At 55.2% G+C, this 14103-nt stretch overlaps 1 protein-coding gene across 1 annotated transcript in view; it reads left to right on the top strand.

The window, feature by feature from the left end:
• ADORA1 (adenosine A1 receptor) overlaps positions 1 to 14103 on the top strand; it is a 26460-nt gene that overhangs the window by 345 nt on the left and 12012 nt on the right. The window lies entirely within an intron of this gene.

The raw sequence follows: 14103 nt of genomic DNA, 5'->3' as shown, positions 1-14103 counted from the left end.
GAAAACACCTCGGGATCGACTCTGCGGTGGCCACTGTGGGGATTAAAAGGGAGCAAGGATGCCCCAAACTCTCGGAAGAAGCACTGGGATAAAAGTCTTCCTCCACGCTGCACATCTGGCTGCAGCAGCAATTGGGGCGGGCTGGGCTTGGGGGGGTCCCAGAGCCTCCATCAGCTTTAATTGGGGGTTCAGGGGGGTGCTGGGCATGTAGGCAGAGATTTCAGTGTGGCAGCAGGCAGGCAGGGCAGCCTCCGTCGGGGTTCCCGAGGCCGGGACAAACATGTCCCAGCACACACAGGAGAGCGCAGAGGGGTCCTCAGGGAGTGGAAAGGGGATCATAGCTTTGTCTTCAGCCTGGGTTTTCCCTCGCCATGGGGATCCCAGGGGTGATAACCTCCTTGCTCACGGACATGTGGGACACGGCTTTGGGGTTCTGAGGGACCAGAGGTGACAGCACAGCATGTCTTATGGGGCAGGCTCACCCAGGAGAGACTCCCTGGCTATGGGGCTGCCCCACAAATGACTCCTCTCCCTATTTTTCCCCTTCTCATCATCTGTGTCTGTTGTCAAAGCCAAGCCCAGAGCAAATACTTGAGGCGTAAATGTGGGGAACGCACTTTATTTGAATTCTGCTGCTCCTGGAGGATATGTTTAACTGCTTCATGGCCGGCTCCCTCCCCACCACTGCGGTGCTGCAGTCCCTGGGGCTGGGGGGAAACAGCCACGGGACCAGGGTGCCACAGTGGGACCGGGGGTGTCAGCGGGGCTGGAAGGGGATGTGAGACCTGATGTTGGTGCCACTTGAGTGCAGCCCACACATCCCGGCTCAGCCTCTCGCTGGTCCCCCTTGCTCTGTCTGAGGACATGCCTGGGCTGCAGGGACACCTTGGTCAGGCTTGTTGGCTCCAGGAAGGCTCCCGCTGCTGAGACTGTTGCTGGAAAACTCAACCCAGCCAGGACAGCTGAGCACACACCCAACTTGTGTCACCCCACTGATCCCTTTGCAGTTCAAACACGAGCTCCAGCCCGTTTGCTGGAGGGGTCTGCAACCCTTCGTCAGCACAAAAACCCTCCAAAAGGGATCCAGCCCCCTTGTGTTAGGTGAATGGGTGCAGGACCCTTCCCAGGGCAGGAATCCCCTTGCTGTACAAAGAAACAGGGACAGGAGGCACCTGCATCAGGATCAGCTGACCGGGCAGGAGTGCTCGGTGTGCCAGGATCCACTGGATCTGGCCAGAGATCCGTTATTTCAGGGATTTTCCCCCAGCCGTGGCCAGCACAGGCTGCTTGGTGAAGGAGCATAAGGCAGAGGGGAGGGGGGCACAGGATAAAACCATGGTCCCTGCCTACCCGCTCCGCCACACACGATTTCACAGGCAGTTCCCAACTTTCTCCTGAAGTGTGATTTTTTTTTGTGATTTTTTTTTTTCCCAGCCTGAAAAATTCTTGTCTTCCAGCCCGTCAGTGGAACCCAAGCGGTTCTCACCTCGTTGATGCTCTCGGTGCTTTTTTGGTCCTCCCGCATCCCCTGCGCGGCGGGAATGGGTTCAGGAGTGGGAGGACTGTGGCTTTATACATAGCAACGCTGCCTAGCTCGCGTCTGTCATTTCTTCTAACAAGCCCAAGCTTCTTTTTTTTCCTCCCTTGCTGCCTCTGAACATGAAATGGGCATTTTTGGGGGAAGATTTCTGCCCTGAGCCCAGGAGCTTTCTTGGGAGTAATATTAACTTGGGGCTCCCCCCATTCTGTATACAATTTAGGTGTTTTTTGCTCATGGAATATTGACCCTGAATTTTGTCATCCTATTTTGTGCCCAATTTCTTGGCATTGTGAGATTTTCCCCTGGCTTTTTGTAGTTTTCTTTAAAATTGAAAGGCTTTGTAGTGTCAACAAGAAGGGTTCAGCTTCGCCAGCTCTCCTGTTCACTTATCCCTGGATATTTCCTTCTTTCCCCTGTGTGAATTCCCAGCAGTTGGCAAATGCAGTGATTTTAGGTGGGTTTTGCACCCTTGACACGGCAGCAGCAAAACAACATCAGAGATCACGAATAGGACAGAAAACCCCACTAAAGAACATTCCTGGAATCCAAAATGCCTCAAGTTTCTCCCGACTTGTTGCTAGATGCTGAAAAGATGGTACTAAAAACGTTTTTACAGCACTGACAGCTCGAATCACAGCTCCGTGGTGTTGTTCCTCACCGTGACACCAAACCCACCGGTGTGTAAATGGGTGCTGGGTGCCGAGTGTCACCTCGGTGGGACTCGGGTCCCTGGCGAGACACCCACCGTGGGGCCGTGTCCATCGCAGGTGCCCTGCAAGAGCCCAGCTCCCTCTCTAGCAAAGCTCCCCCCAAACCCATCACCTTTATATTTGGGCTCTGTGGTTCTGTGGCTGTGGACAGGACCAAGCAGGGCCCAGGGGTAACACCACAGGAGAAGGGGATGCTCCGTGCCCACGCGTGGCTGCTCGTGCATGGGAGAAGCCGGGGAGAGCTGCTAATTACCCAGAGGTCCGTGAGCAGAAGCCATCCTGGGCAGCAAAGATAGCCCACAGAGATTTGCGGGCAGGTGGGGAGCACCGGGGGTGGGTCTCTGCCCTGGCACATCCCTGGGGCAGCCAGGACACAGGGCAGGGACATCGCCTCCGGCACGTGGCCCATCAGCATCAAGCACAGAGGGGACAGAGTCAGCAGAAAACGGGCACACCACAGCCTGCGCCTGTGCCAAAGAAGGTCCCCAGATAAGCCTGGTATGGGGGGGTGCTCGCCAGTGTGACCCACACACGGCCGAGGGGGTCTTGCTCCATCCCCATGCGGACCACCCCGCAAATGCCGTCTCCACTCTGGGGGTCCCCAGTGCGTCCCCACTTGCATTTCAGGTGCCACGAAGGGATGCACAAAGGTTTTGACATCCCTGGCACGTACTGGCCGACTTGGGGGGCGAGAAGTCAACAGGACCATTGGCTGGGAAGGGTTGTCTGAAGGAGAAGCAAAGTCACCACTGGATTTTCTAGGCTTTCTATTTAATTAGGCAGAGCGAGGGCTGGGTGCGCAGCTTGGCAGGGAGAGGGGGACATGATGCATCGCGGCCCGGCTCCGGCTCCCGGCTGCCCGTGCACATCCGGGGGCTGCGAGCCTGGGGGAACAGCCGACAGGTTTGCTCCTTCTTCCAGCAAACACGTGGACCCGTCCGCTGCCCGTACACCTGTCAGAGAGTGAGACCTGGGGGGAGATCAGGAGCTTTGTGGTCCTGGGGGGTGGGTGTTTGCCGAGCAAATGTTGGCCTGAGACATTTGTAATGTATCTTGAGATGACAGCGGGAGATGCCCCAGTGGCACCCGATGCTCTGTCTTGGGCATTCTCCTCGCTCCCACGGCCATGTTTCCCACTGACACAAAGACAGAGGAGCGTGAACCACCTGTGCAAGGTGGAGGCAAATTTTGGAGGATGGAGAGGGGTCTTGCGTGGCTTTGAGTTGGCACCTCCTTCCTCCTGCTCCTGGAGGTAAACCCAGTGCACACCCAGCATGGTGAGGGGACGGGAATATCCCACCGACCCCCTCCCTCTGTCCCAAACCCCTGGCTAACATCCCTCCTGGCTGCTGGGGTCTGAATGATGCCATCCCCCACCCCAAGGGGCCTTTTCTCAGCTATGAAGGGATGCAAGAGCATCGCTCGGGTTGAGCAGATTGGAGCAGAAGGTACCACGCTCCTCAACCTCCACAGGAACTGCCATTAACAGCTGGAAACCACCTAAAATAGGTTTGCTGCCTTCACTCTGGCGGAAAAAACTCCCATCTCCCTTCTCGCATCCTTCCTTCCCGCCCGGCGGCGAGGCAGGAGCCCGTCCTGTCGTCCCCGCGAGCCGGGCGCAGCAGGGTCCCTCAGCCCAAACTTCCCTCTCACAGCCACGCTCGAGGAAGATGAGTTCAAAGGGAGGGGAAGCAGCCGGCCGGGGGTGTCCGGCAGGAACCGGCCCCTCGGCATCCCCGCGGTGGCGGTTGGCGGCAGGATGCTGCGGGGGGGACGGTGCTGGAGGGATGTTTGTGGGGGGACGTAGCTCCTTTGGCACCAGCCTCTGCTCCAAGACTGATTTGGGGGGTTCCAGCTCTGCTCTGAGATGTCGTGTTGGGCTTTTCAGAGGGGTCCATGGCTGGAGGAGTCCGTGTCCTCGGGACACGCTGAACCACAGCCCCTGGGCCGGGGACGCTGGATGCACAGATGCAGCCTGATCCCAGCTCAGGGATTCCTTGGGGGTCCTACCCATCTGCTTGTCTTGGACCACCATTTTTTTTCCTCAAATGATTTGCAACATGCACCAGGAAGAGAAAACCTGGACAAACCTGTTGGTAGCGAGAGCCCTCGTGTTGCTCACCAGCCTGGGCTGCGGCACCAAGGACGCTGTTACATCTTCCGCAGCCAGGAGGAAATGGCCTGCCTCTTGTAGGCAGGGTTGGTACCTTGAGTTGATTAGTAATTAGTTCATTATCTCAACTCAGTCCAGCTGGGTAACAATGACTGGATGCCATACCCTCGTACGTGGGGCCTCTCACTCTGCGACGGGGACCCCCACCCTCTGTGCCTGGGCCACTGACGTTAGAGTCGTGTCCCCCCCAGCCCTGCCCTTCCCACCCTGCGGCATCCCGAGGAGAATCCCATCAGGGCAAGCTGCAGTTTGTGTTGCTGATGGTTTCGGACACACATGTGAGGTTGCAGAGCCATGGAAATTAGACCAAACCGGGCTGGAAATTGCTAGGAAATGGAGGGGACAGGAGGCTGGGAGCAACTGGGGGGAAGCCAGGGTAAAGCAGGGTCTGTGGGTGGCTCTGCGGACGGTGCTGGTGCTCTCCCACGGTTCAGAAGTCCCCTGTCCTGAGCCTTTCTGAGATAAAACAGCTCAGGGATGGCAGGAGCATCCCTCAGCCCTGGAAGGTGGGAGGTGAGGAGGACTTGCAGATAGGCTGAGGGCTCTCGGATGGACCCGGCGGTGGAAAGGAGAAGCTTTCTCTCCTTAGCCCTGCTGTTTTTCAGGCTTCTGCCTGAGCTCGGGCTCTTGCCATGATTGCAGCGCTCTTTCCCCTTCTCTCCAGGTCTGCCAAGAGCCGCAGGCGTGGGGCCAGCTGGGGCTGGGTCACAGGGAAGTCTAGAAAGTCCCGTCACCCTCAGCCAGCTGGGTCACGGAGCAGGGCATGCGTCTGACATGGTTTTCTCCCCTTTCCTCCACCGAGAGTTCAAGGAGAGTCTTGGCAGGAGAGTGGTGGGCACCCCTCTGCCATGGGGTGGGGGATGAGGAGGACGTTGGGATCAGACCCTGCTTTGGCCCAAATTCCCAGGCACCAGAGCACCTAAGGCCCCATGGGAAATCTTTCCAGAACTCCCAACACTAAGTGCCAGGAAACCTCCATAGTCACTTGGGCTCTGAGACCCATCAGATGCGTCCAGGATGCAGATGGGGAGGTTTTGGAGCAGGCTGGGATGTGTGATGGCCCCAGCACCTGTGGGAGCTGGTCTCCTGCAGATGGTGCCCACGGAAATGGGGAGGTATCAGACCTCAGAAGCTGGCAAAAGGGTTACAACCTAGAGCAATGGAATGGAATTAAGAAAAGGCAATGTATGCCGCATCTGAGGGCAATCTGGCAGCCAGGTGATGGGTCTCACATGTCCCCAGCAAGGCAAAGGTGGCTGGAGAAGTCTCTCGCCTGGCCAAAACAGCAGACAATAAATGAGAGCAGCAACAAGCGATCCTGCCCAGCCAGGCAAGGGAATAAACCAAACGGTGGCTCTTCTGAGGCTTATTTTTAAATTTGGAGGAAATATTTCAAAGAATCACAGAATCATGGAACGGTTTGGGCTGGAAGGGACTTCAAAGATCATCCAGTTCCAACCCCCCTGCCATGGGCAGCGACACCCTCCACTACACCAGGTTGCCCAAAGCCTCATCCAACCTGGCCTGGAACACTTCCAGGGATGGGGCAGCCACAACTTCTCTGGGCAACCTGCTCCAGTGCCTCACCACCCTCAGAGGGAAGAATTTCTTCCTTAGATCTGATCCAAATCTCCACTCTTCCAGTTTAAAGCCATCACCCTGTGTCCCATCACCCCACACCCATGTCCAAAGCCCCTCTCCAGCTTTCTTGTAGCCCCTTTAAGCGCTGGAAGGTGCTGGAAGGTCTCCCTGGAGCCTTCTCTTCTCCAGTCTGAACAACCCCAACTCTTTCAAATTCCAAAAGCGTCCAGGTGACTCAGAACGGGAGCGTGAGCTCAGAGAGCTGCGGGGGGGCTCTCGTGCCCGCGAGCTCATCTAGGTTTCTTTCAATCAATTAAAAGATGCCATCCATCCTTACAGACCCTGCCTCTGCAAAAGATGACTGCATTTCCAAGGAAAACATTCCCATTTTTCCTAAACTAGAGAAATTTTGGGCACTGGCAGGTCTTTGCAGCCGCCTTTTTCTCAAAGCGATTTTTCTCTCTGCCCTTGCTGCCCTCCACCAGGTATATTTTTAGCAAACGAGGGTGACCTATGGAGACCTTCATTCCCAAGGAACAGGCAGAACTGAACCAAGGATGGAGAATAAAAGGCAGAAATCACAGTCCAGAGAGGTTTGCTGGAGACTTCAGACTGTTTCCAAGCTGCAGTTTCCAGCACCTGGCATCAGCTCAGCGTGTGGGTGCTAAATCACAGCCAGCGTTTCACACCGAGCTCTACCCAAACCACATCCGGGGCGCACGGACGAGCTGTGCTGGTCCAGGACCAGGAGCTCAATTCTGGCATCACCCAAATATTCAGAGCCTTGGAAAGGGGCAGGGATTTACCAGCAGGTTATATCGGTCCCATGATCCTGGTTAACAGCCAGGTGAGCCGGTTTGCGGCACGACTCCGTGATCCGCAGAGTGATTTTCGGCTCCGAGCGCGCTAAGGCAGAGATCAAAGCTCCGGGGGCTCTTCCCTCGGCGGGGGGACGTCTGGATCGGGCTCGGCGGGAGCGCGCGCAGCTGCCGCAGCGGCACCGCGGGACGTTTGCCCCCGGCCGCAAAATCAGGTCACTCGGAAAAGCTCCAGACGCTGCCACGCCGGCCAGCGGGAAGCGATGGGGGCTGTGAGCAGCGTCCTCGGCTCCTGGGATCTTTGGGAAAACGTTAGGGTTGGCGGGTGTCCTCCTCCTTGGGACACGGTGAGGGGCCGACCGTGGGATGCTCCGATCTCGGAGCACAGAGGGAAGAGGAGAAGAGCGGAGAATCCTGTGCAGGGATGCTCCGGGCTCATGGATATTTGGAGTTAATTCCCCAATTTTCTGGATTAAAAGGGCAGGGGGAGATGCGTGACCTCCAGAGACCCTGGCTGGGCTTCCCAGGCAGCAGTGCCCGGTCTCATCCCAGCCCTTCTCCCGTGGCTCCGAGCAGGGCGAGACGTGGGCTGCGTAATCTGCCCAGGGCGTCGTTCTGTCCTGACCCCGTTAGCTGCGAGCCGACATCTGGCCCCGTGGCAGAGCTGGCGAATGGAAACCAGCTCCTTCCGGCTGGTGTTCGGCCGCTACATGCTGAAATCATGCTCTGGGAATATTTTCTTTTTTTTTTTTTCCCCATTTCTACCAATTTTCAAGCTAAAGCATTGACCCTTGACAATGCATCACCAGTAAATTCAAAGGCATGTTCCCAGAAGAAGCAACAGCATGTTTGCAGACAGGGAAACTGAGGCACAGAGCAGCACCGTGGCTCATTCAGGGTGATCCCACCAGGAAAGGACAGAGGCTGGGCCACCACAGCAGGTCTGGAAGCTGAGATATGCCAGGACTACCTGGCCTTTCTGGTCATGCACTGTGCGGCATGACCCAGGGCACTCGGCAGCCAGGTTCCTCCATGGTCCCAGCCCATGCCATGGTGATCCATGCAGGAGTAACTCAATGAAACGAGGTTATCCAGGAGGCCAAATGTTCCTCCTGGGCTGCAGGTCTCCGATTTGCAGAGCCTGGAGTCAAGAATGCCAAAAGTCACCTTTGTTGGCAATCGGTCCTGATTAAAAGTGACAACATCTCCATCCACTGCGACACGTCTTTAGGGACAATGCCTTTGGTGAGGGATGTCCTGCCTGTGAGTTCATCCTGCAGGGAACACAGATGTGAAACCAGGTGGGGATGGGTGGATGGAACCCAGCATGGCTCTGCAACCCTCATAGCAGTGATTCGGATGTCTTGGATGCCATCAACCCAAGAGGACCTCCTCTACAAAGCGGGCAGATGGGACAATCCCATGGCAATATAAACTGACCATGAGGTCCCCACTGAGCAGAAGGTGAGGAGCACCGACAGCCAGGACCACCCAGATGTGGTGGGATGGACAGCAAGGTGTCTGCAGTGAGTAAGGTGAGGTGTCTCACTGCAGGTGACAACCTCGTGTGCATGGTCCATCAGAGCTGTGGTTGAGCAGCAGAGCCCCTGAAAACACCTGGGAACACCCAGATGGCCTCTGTCACACTTCTAACAGCACCACTGAGCACTTTGGAGATAGTTTTCCCTTTTCTGAAGTGACTGGGGTCTTTCCAAGGGTGCTGGGTTGGTGGAGGAGATGGTGATGAACATTAAGGCTTGGTGTCCAGTGCTTTCCAAGGACCTTGTGCAGCTGCTGCTGGCAATGAGATGAGTGAAACACTCTACAGAAGGAGGCTCTGCCAAAGCAAAAGCTGCTGATTCAGCCTAGCTGGTCCCCGCCAGCCCAGCCCGGCCCTGCAGGCAGCATGTCAGGAGTGAGTCAGGACCAGCTCAACATGGTGTGTGCCATCATCACAGCCATCTGGTGCTGGTCCTGGCTCAGGGCATGCAGGAGCCCATTGATGGGGGTCCTGGGTCTTCCCCCACCCCTGAGATGGAAGAACGTGACTCCATCAATGGAAGGTGTTGTCATCACCTGGCCTTTACAGAAATGGTTCTCACCTCTGCTCCACACCAGAGCAGATGATAGAGCAGAAATAAGTGACTCACGGTGTCAGGGCTGGGTGTGCAGGCAGGCTCAGGCACTGCTCGGCCGCGGAGCCAGCTCTGGAGCCGTAGGCTGGTCTCCATGTCATTGCCCAACCCTTGGTATACGCATATGATGTCTGGCTCGCTCTGGTCAGACATTTGGCATGTGGCCACCACCAGCCAAGCCACCCTCAGCGCCTTTTACACCCCAAGGTGCATCACAGCAGGGTTTGTCTCGCCCATTCGTGGCGTTAGGTTGAACTTAAGTGTGTCTTAAAAGTGGCAGGTTGACTCTGTTGACCAGAAAGGGGATTTTGGCCATGAGCTTGGATGGAGACAGTTGGCACAAAGCCCACCAGGCTCCATTTCCAAAGTCTGATCTGAAGGGACCACCAGATCCACAGCCTCAGTTTGCAGTCAGTGAGGCTGGACCCAACAAGATCTCCTGTCCAGGGCATCTCAAAGCAGCTTGTACCCAAACACAAGGGACTATTGGGCATGGGGACGGGCTCTGAAGGGACATGGGCAGGCAGGGCTGGGCAAAGGCTCAGAGATGGGGGCCACGGAGCCACTGCATCCAAATGACCGTGCTCGACATCAGCTTGACAGTGAGGAGGAATGACTCCTCCCAACGGTCACAGCATGAACCTCAGTATGGAGAGAAGGTTCAGTGGGACCGGTTGGAGCAGATGTGAGGGAGTCAAGAGGGATCTGAAATTCAGAAATTTGGCATATTGGCAGGTCTATATGCTGGTGTGGAGGAGGAGGGGGATAGCAAGGTCACTACATCACAGAGAAGGATGATAAAAGGGAGGAAAACGTGGTGGGGTCACCAGGGTGAAAAGACCTGGGAGATGATTTTGTGACACATGGGAGTCATTTTAGAGTGGAAACTGATGAGCTGGAAGAAAAACCTTTGTCTGGAGGAAGGATAAGGAAAAAAACCCTGCAGGACCCTGCCCACAGGGGTGTGAGGGAAGCCCAAATGCCCCCCCAGATTATGGGGGTTGTGGTCCCTGCAAACAGCAGAATATGAAGTGTGGAGGAGATCACGCAAGAGACTCCTGGGAGGGACGGGGACAGCTTGAGAGACTCGTCCCCTCGGGGACAACAGCACCGTTTCCGAGCCTGGGGAAATGACAGCCAGCCCAGATGAGCTAATATGAACCATATTGGTTTATCCTGGAGATAAATTGATGATTTTTCAAGGTGATCCCACTGGATGCAGCAGGGATGGATCCAGGAACAGGGAGACCCCAGCGTGTGGGTTGCTGATGGGCTGGGAGGAGCAGTCCCAGGGAGCTGGTCCTTTTGGGACACATCTCATCCAAGGTGCCCTGAACTTTCAAGCCCATGAAATGGGAAACCAGCCATCCCAGAGGCTGTCCAGGCTCCTGGCAGGGAGATACCTTCTCTGGCAGCACGACTGCCCAGCTGCCGGGGCAGGCGCGCAGCTCTTGCGTGGGATGCCCAGTTGCAAGAAAGAGCTATTGATGCTCTCCAAGACGGCCACAAAAAGGCCCCACAGCCAGCGGGGTGTCCTGCAGAATAGCAATGAGCCGAGCACCCCCTGCTCCGCCAGCACCCAGCCCCACTGCAACTGCCGCCGGGCACGTAGCCGCCTTTCCAGCCGGAGGGCGGCTGGACGGGCAGGTCTGGGTATTGAGGAGACATCATTGGTGACACCATCAGTGCAAGAGTATGAAATAACCCCGATGGGTTGGGATCCTCCTTCCCATAGAGCACAGGCAGTATCACCTATGGACTAAGAGCCAGATGGGTGATGGGAGAAAATAGGGGAGGAAGGACCATTTTTGGTGATGTAGGGCAGCGCAGAGCGGGATCAGCCACTGGAAGGTTTTGGGGCATCTGGGTTTGTCCTTCATCACACCAAGCCTGGTGGAACCCAACAGCTTCTGCTTTCACCCTTGTCCCGTCTCTCACCACCTTTTCTATCCTTCACCCCATCCCTTCCTTGCCTGGGCTTCTCCCCTGGCACTGAGCAGGGGACCGCTTCCAGCAGTCACCACAGTCTTGGTTGGTTTGGTTGGATTTTTTGTGAAGAACAAAAGCCTCTGACCACAAAAAGTGGCTGGAGGAGGAAAGGGGACTTGTTCTCTGGCCCTGTTCCCTTGTCTTCCTCATCAACCTCCCTCTGTGCCGTCCCAGAGACCGGCTGCAGTGCTCTTGCGTGCAGCCTTGGGTACCAGTGATGCCCGAGCAGGACCACAGGGACTCAGAGGCAGAGAGGTGACATCCCCCAGTCCCAGACCCTGCCTGGGGTGACAGTAACACCTTTCTGTCGCTCCTCAAAGGAGGACCAGAGCACAGAAAACTGGGACATCGCTGGCACGTCTGTCTATCCGCCTTCTCTGGGCCATTTCTCTCCCTGTGTCCAGAGACCAGGGAGATTTTTCTTAGTCTCCTTCAAATAAGGCAAGTGCCAGCTCCTGGCACTGGGGATGCTTTCCGTTCAACTCAGTTCATCTCGCTTCACTTGGCATGTCATAGCTCCCCCTCTGTGACTCGGTTTCCCCATCTGTTCACAGAGGGACTGATGCTACAAACTCTCCGAAGGCACCGAGGGGACGATGCTGAGAAATGCTGCCTCAGACATCGCCGTAATTAGCGCAGTCTTACAGACTAAATTATTTCTTCCTTTTCTGCACTGGCGACAACAATCAGTGACTTAAACCTCATAACACGACAAAACGAGACGCTCGTTTTTCTCAGCGCAAATGGGAAAAATGGCTGTTTGCTCTGTGGCACTGGGCGGGCGAGACTGGGGGAGAGCTCTGAGCAAAGGCTGCATCCAGATGGACACGGCGAGCCCCGCGCGGAGCCAGGCGGACGCCCACGTGGGTGCAGGCGAGAGGGGTTTATTTTAAGGGAGATGGTCGCCCACGTTCAGCGCTGCTGGGACACAGGTTCTTTATGGGCTCAGAGAGATCTGTTTGCTCAAAGCGAGCTCAAGGTGCTCTGATACCAGCAGCCAGCCCCGTCTTGCTTTTACACTCACTCCCACCATGATTCATAGAATCATCGAACGGTTCGGGTTGGAAGGGACCTTCAAGATCTAGTTCAACATCCCTGCCATGGGCAGGGACACCCTCCACTACACCAGGTTGCCCAAAGCCTCATCCAACCTGGCCTTGAACACTTCCAGGGATGGGGCAGCCACAGCTTCTCTGGGCAACCTGTGCCAGTGCCTCACCACCCTCAGAGGGAAAAATTTCTTCCTTAAATCTCACCAAAATCTCCCCTCTTTCAGTTTAAAGCCATTGCCCCGTGTCCTGTCACTCCATGACCTTGTCCAAAGCCCCTCTCCAGCTTTCCTGTAGCCCCTTCAGGTACTGGAAGGTGCTGGAAGGTCTCCCCGGAGCCTTCTCTTCTCCAGGCTGAACAGTCCCAACTCTCCCAACCTGTCTCCGGAGCAGAGGTTCTCCAGCCCTTGGATCATCTCCGTGGCCTGCTCTGGCCCCGCTCCAGCAGCTCCATGTCCTTCTTGTGTTGGGGACCCCAGAGCTGAATACAGCACTGCAGAGGGGGGTCTCATGAGAGCAGAGCAGAGGGGCAGAATCCCCTCCCTCACCCTGCTGCCCACGCTGCTGCTTTCTTCCAGCATCAGCAATGCAGATGGCCACCCTCCATAGTGCCACCCTGTGCCCTAAGTGCCACAGGTCCAGCCACAGTAAAGCACCTCCTGCAGCCTGGGGACCTTCTTGCAGCACTGCATGTCCCTTGTGCACCAGAGAAGGGGGGCGCCAGGGCCCTCGCAGGCTTCACAGGCGCTGGCACAGTCCTCATGCTTGGGGAGGACTCAATCCTGCCTGGCCCATGCGTCCTTCATCTCCATGCCCTGCGCCAGCCAGGCTGCCTGGGCAGACTCAGGCTGTGTCTGCCCGTTGCTCCTTGCCTGGATTTAATTGCCAGAGTAATTAGGAAGATGTACAGGGTGTAATTTATGCCCAGCTGATGCATTTTGCAGCAATTCTTGTTCTTGAGTCTCAGGTCTTTCTCTCCACCATCCTGATGGAGATACCAAGCTGCTTCCTTCTAGGCAACAAGGTCAACCAGTTTTCCTCCAAGGAAATAAGTAACATTTTAAATCTGAAAGAGGAAACAGAGTTTAAATAATAAACTTGAGGTTTGCTTCACATTTTCACTTTTTCTATGTTTTTCTGGAGAAAAATCGATTCTCTGTGGTGAGGGAACACTCGATTGAGGTGTCAACTGGAGCCTTCACTTGCAGTTTGCCATTTCGTTTGACGGATCGAGATATGTAGATCCGCACTGGGCAGATTCATCCCAACGTAAATAACTTCATGGCTTGACACGTATGTTCTCTGGTCCTCACTTCACCTGTTTTTGTGGTGTTGTGGAGGGGTAAAGAACACAGATTTTACTCAAGCTTTGTGGCAAGTTGTGTTCGGACAGAAGTTGGAAGACGAAACGGCGTCTCCAAAACGATTTTCACTAATTGAAAGTACATGTAGCCAACTCATTAGCAAAAAAAAATTAACTTAATCTGACTGCTTTTTGCATTTGAAATTGATCTTTTAATCAGGGGAAATATGCATTGGACAGAAGGTGCTGAACTGGTTGTTTTGGTTTATCGTGTACTGGGAGGTCTGGAAACAGTAGATTTCGCCGGCACTCCTAATGCTCCTTTAGACATTGGGCGGAGGAAAACAACCTCCCGCATTTTATGAGCTTCCAGCCAATTTTTCAGTCTTGAATGTACTAATCTTTGAACTGGGCTAAGTGCAAGAAGGGAGATGTTCCCTTTACGGTGACAAATTGTGCTGTGAGGATCCTGGAGAGCGATAACAAGTTGTAGCCTGAGAAACTGAGGAGTTCAGCTGTTGACTGCAAGATCAGGAGTCGGGTTAGCAAGCAGGAGCGTAAAACCCAAGAAATTAAAAGGCAAACGATATTAATCTCTTGTTCCAGCTGTATTTTAGGATATGTCTTTTTCCGAAGAGTCCTTCTGCATTGGAGAGATAAAGACCCACCTCAGCCCTGCTTGGTGGCTGGGTTAATGCCTCTTAACAACTACATGGAGATGCTATCTCCGTTTTCCTGCCTGCCATTTATCCAGGGAGCAGAGCGCGATGTCCTGTCGAGTGCAGATGAAATGCCAACAGGAGGT

This window comes from Tauraco erythrolophus, chromosome 27, assembly GCF_009769465.1.
Source record: "Tauraco erythrolophus isolate bTauEry1 chromosome 27, bTauEry1.pri, whole genome shotgun sequence".
NCBI classification, from domain to species: domain Eukaryota; kingdom Metazoa; phylum Chordata; class Aves; order Musophagiformes; family Musophagidae; genus Tauraco; species Tauraco erythrolophus.
The sequence above is the reverse complement of the archived record's forward strand: the minus strand, read 5'-3'. Positions and strand labels throughout refer to the sequence as shown.